This window comes from Odocoileus virginianus, unplaced genomic scaffold (genome assembly GCF_023699985.2).
Source record: "Odocoileus virginianus isolate 20LAN1187 ecotype Illinois unplaced genomic scaffold, Ovbor_1.2 Unplaced_Scaffold_19, whole genome shotgun sequence".
Taxonomy (NCBI): Eukaryota; Metazoa; Chordata; class Mammalia; order Artiodactyla; family Cervidae; genus Odocoileus; species Odocoileus virginianus.
Genome location: NW_027224281.1, coordinates 637,162 through 642,067, shown reverse-complemented (window position 1 = coordinate 642,067; position 4,906 = coordinate 637,162).

Below are 4,906 nucleotides of genomic sequence, written 5' to 3'. Positions count from 1 at the left end.
AGTCCACAAGTCTGTTCTATACATCTGAGTCTCATGTCCTCTTTAGAACCAAGTGGCCATGTTTGAGCGCCCTTTCATTTTCTAAAAAAAAAAAAAAAAATTCCATAGCCAGAAATTTCCGAGCAAATGAAAGAATGAAAAATGTGATGCAGAAATGTGTCTTAACAAATCCAACAGTGTAACAGTACATGCGTTATTTGAAGAGAAGTGCATTAATCTGGGGTTTACACTACTTAGGGTATCAATTATCCTATCAATGAACCACTTACAGGATGAGTTTCTTGCCTCTGAGATTTATTAGATCATAAATTCTCCAAACAGTCTACAACATAATAGATGATAGATGAGAAAAACATTGGGTCTAAAGATCTTTTTCCTAAAGAGGAAAAGAAAACCTTAATAACTTCATCTGTTCTAAAAGTAACAATATTCTTCTGAATGAAAACTACCACAGTGTGAAAAATCAATCTCTGTTAACTCTCCCTGTGAATTAAGGAAGAACGTTACTTGTCTCTGAGTAGGTCCTTGTCAGAGAATGGGGATTTTATCATTCGGAAATGTTTTGGAAGCATTTTTAAATGTTTTCAAGATAGTCTAAATAACCAGCTCCCATCGGTGGGAATTTTTGACTTGGATAAGATTTGAAATAATTAAAAACAAATTGCTTTAGGGAATTTCCTAAATGAGGGCTCTTAAGAAAAATTCTAAAAATCAGATTAAGATCCTTGAAATATTTGCCCAACATTTTTAATTGCAGAAAACTTTATAATGCTATGGGAGAACAAATTGGTAATTATTTTACAATCTACTTTCACCTCCTCTTATCTCACTCAGAGAAGACTGAGTTCTTTGGAGGAGTGTTAGTAGGTAAGGAAAACTTTCAAATTCATTCTATGAGGCCACCAAGACCTGCTACCAAAGCTAGACAAAGATACCACACACAAAAAAGAAAATTATAGGCCAATATTATTGATGGAAAATAGATGCAAAAATTCTCAACAAAATCTTAACAGTCTGAATCCAACAATACTTTATTATTTTTTTATTAGTTGGAGGCTAATTATTTACAATATTGTAATGGGTTTTGTCATACATTGACATGAATCAGCCATGGATTTACATGTGTTCCCCATCCCAATCCCCCCTCCCACCTCCCTCTCCATCCGATTCCTCTGGGTCTTCCCAGTGCACCAGGCCTGAGCACTTGTCTCAGGCATCCAACCTGGGCTGGTGATCTCTTTCACTGTAGATAATATACATGCTATTCTCTCGAAATATTCCACCCTCGCCTTCTCCCACAGAGTCCAAAAGTCTGTTCTGTACATCTGTGTCTCTTTTCCTGTTTTGCATATAGGGTTATCATTACCATTTTTCTAAATTCCATATATATGTGTTAGTATGCTGTAATGGTCTTTATCTTTCTGGCTTACTTCACTCTGTGTAATGGGCTCCAGTTTCATCCATCTCATTAGAACTGATTCAAATGAATTCTTTTTAACAGCTGAGTAATATTCCATGGTGTATATGTACCACAACTTCCTTACCCATTCGTCTGCTGATGGGCATCTAGGTTGCTTCCATGTCCTGGCTATTATAAACAGTGCTGTGATGAACTTTGGGGTGCACGTATCTCTTTAAGATCTGGTTTCCTCGGTGTGTATGCCCAGAAGTGGGATTGCTGGGTCATATGGCAGTTTTATTTCCAGGTTTTAAGAAATCTCCACACTGTTCTCCACAGCGGCTGTACTAGTTTGCATTCCCACCAACAGTGTAAGAGGGCTCCCTTTTCTCCACACCCTCTCCAGCATTTATTGCTTGTAGACTTTTGGATAGCAGCCATCCTGACTGGCGTGTAATGGTACCTCGTTGTGGTTTTGATTTACATTTCTCTGATAATGAGTGATGTTGAGCATCTTTTCATGTGTTTGTTAGCCATCTGTATGTCTTCCTTGGAGAAGTGTCTGTTTAGTTCTTTGGCCCACTTTTTGATTGGGTCACTTATTTTTCTGGAATTGAGCTGCAGGAGTTGCTTGTATATTTTTGAGATTATTCCTTTATTGCTTCATTTGCTATTATTTTCTCCCAATCTGAGGGCTGTCTTTTCACCTTGCTTATAGTTTCCAATGTTGTGCAAAAGCTTTTAAGTTTCATTAGGTCCTGTTTGTTTATTTTTGCTTTTATTTCCAATATTCTGGGAGGTGGGTCATAGAGGATCCTGTTGTGATTCATGTCGGAGAGTGTTTTGCCTATGTTCTCCTCTAGGAGTTTTATAGTTTCTGGTCTTAACATTTAGATCTTTAATCCATTTTGAGCTTATTTTTGTGTATGGTGTTAGAAAGTGTTGTAGTTTCATTCTTTTACAAGTGGTTGACCAGTTTTCCCAGCACCACTTGTTAAAGAGGTTGTCTTTTTTCTATTGTATATCCTTGCCTCCTTTGTTGAGGATAAGGTGTCCATAGGTTCATGGGTTTATCTCTGGGCTTTCTATTCTGTTCCACTGATCTATATTTCTGTCTTTGTGCCAGTGCCATACTGTCTTGATGACTGTGGTTTTGTAGTAGAGTCTGAAGTCAGACAGGTTGATTTCTCCAGTTCCATTCTTCTTTCTCAAGATTATTTTGGCTATTCAAGGTTTTTTGTGTTTCCATACAAATTGTGAAATTATTTGTTCTCGTTCAGTGAAAAATACCATTGGTAGCTTGATGGGGATTGCATTGAATCTATAGATTGTTTTGGGTAGTATAGCCATTTTGACAATAATGATTCTTCCAATCCATGAACATGGTATGTTTCTCCATCTGTTTCTTTGATCTCTTTGTTTCTCATCTTTGATTTCTTTCGTGAGTGTTTTATAGTTTTCTATGTATAGGTCTTTTGTTTCTTTAGGTAGATATACTCCTAAGTATTCTATTCTTTTTGTTGCAATGGTGAATGGTATTGTTTCCTTAATTTCTCTTTCTGTTTTCTCATTGTTAGTGTATAGGAATGCAAGGGATTTCTCTGTGTTAATTTTATATCCTGCAACTTTACTATACTATACCAACAATACTTTAAAAAGGTCATACACCATGATCAAGTGGGATTCACCCCTGGGATCCAAGGATTTTTCAATATATGCAAATCAATCAATGTTATACACTACACCAACAAATTGAAGAATAAAATCAATATGATCATCTCATTAGATGCACAATAAATTTTTGACAAATTCAGGACCATTTATGATAAAAAAGTCTCCAGAAAGTGGGTATGAAGGGTACATAGCTCAACATGATAAAGGCCATATGCAACAAACCTATGGCAACCCATTCCAGTATTCCTGCCTGGAAAATTTCATGGACAGAGGAGTCAGCAGGCTACAGTCCATTGGGTCACAAAGAGTAGGACACAACTGAGCAACTGTGCGCAGAGTCACTTAAACATTTTAGACTAACCATTTCCCCATATTTTTTCAAAAGGAACATAATCCAACATCCTAAAAGATAGTCATAACTTGAGCTAATTTCCAAATATTTCTTTCAAATTATCATTCTCTAACAGCAGTTTGATGATTTTATACCTTAAAATCCATGAGGAAGTAGCCAACAAAAGCAGAAGTGATTTAGTTTTGCCCATGTCACACGCAGTGATGGAGGTTAATGAGTTTAATTTTTTAATTATCAAATAAGTTTTCATCCTACCCATAGAAATCCTGTGATCTCCTTCGTATTTCTATGTTTTCATAAAAAAGAGGAGAATCATAAAAAAGAGGCTTTTATTTTCAAAAATTTATTTCCTAGATTCCTTACCCTTAATTTGAGTTTTAATCACTAATAATTATTTTCTCTTCTGAAAAAAGTCCTCTAACTTTCTCCTCACATGTAACCACAACTTTTCTACCCTCATTTCAAAAAACACTACTATTGATTAGTTGCTGTGTTTCATAAGTTTATGAAAGCTTTATGGACTAAATAGTTAATGTACTAGATGGAATAGGTAAAAACACTTGTTTAAATGCAATTCCTAAGCCTCATGAGAACTCCCCACAAAAACCTCTTATTTATTGGCAATGTGGCTTGTTAAACCTTGGGCTCATGACAGGATTCTGGACTCCTTAATCTCCCAAAGCCCTGTTCCTTGAATTACAAACACTTGCAGGTGTTCCATTTATTTTTCTTATTTTTTTTTGGAAGAAATAACATCCTTACTTAAGCCAGTCATCTCTCCAATATTCATATTCATAAGGCCTCCCATTTCTCAACAACAACAAGAACAACAACAAGAACAACAACAGGAAAAATAAACTATTTTCATAAAAACAACTAAAAAATAACCATCCTGAGAAAAATTCATGCACCATCCAGGGACAAAACACAGTCAAATTTCAAATTAGAATATTTTCTTCTGTGCCATGTTTACTGAAACAAAAATAATGAGATAAAGTATAAGCAAAGTATACTGAGATTAGTAGACTTTAAATCATAAAATGAATTTAGTCTAGCTGTTTTCATTAGAAGATATACAACTGTAAATAAAGCAATAACTACCCTGAGCTATATACTTTCCCATCCAGGCAGTATATGTTAACAATCTGTTATGTGAAGGGCTGGCTGTATAAAAGTAAGAAAATTCTTTGTCAAGAAAGCAAAATGTGTACTGTTAACAAAAGCAAAATTGTTTATACTTAACAATTTTGTTAAGTATTTATGTAACAATCATTATGTAACCTTATATCTCAGGGATTAAATGAAATATATTCTTGCTCAAGGAAGACAGGAAGGAAGAGAAGAGAAAACATTGTCTGATTCATGCTACCGATGGCAAGTTGTGGATAAGATATCCATGAAGACACCATGTTAATCTCAAGTTCCCTGATTTGACCACCAGTATACCTGTCTTTTTTTTCTACAGGGAAAAACATTCAAAC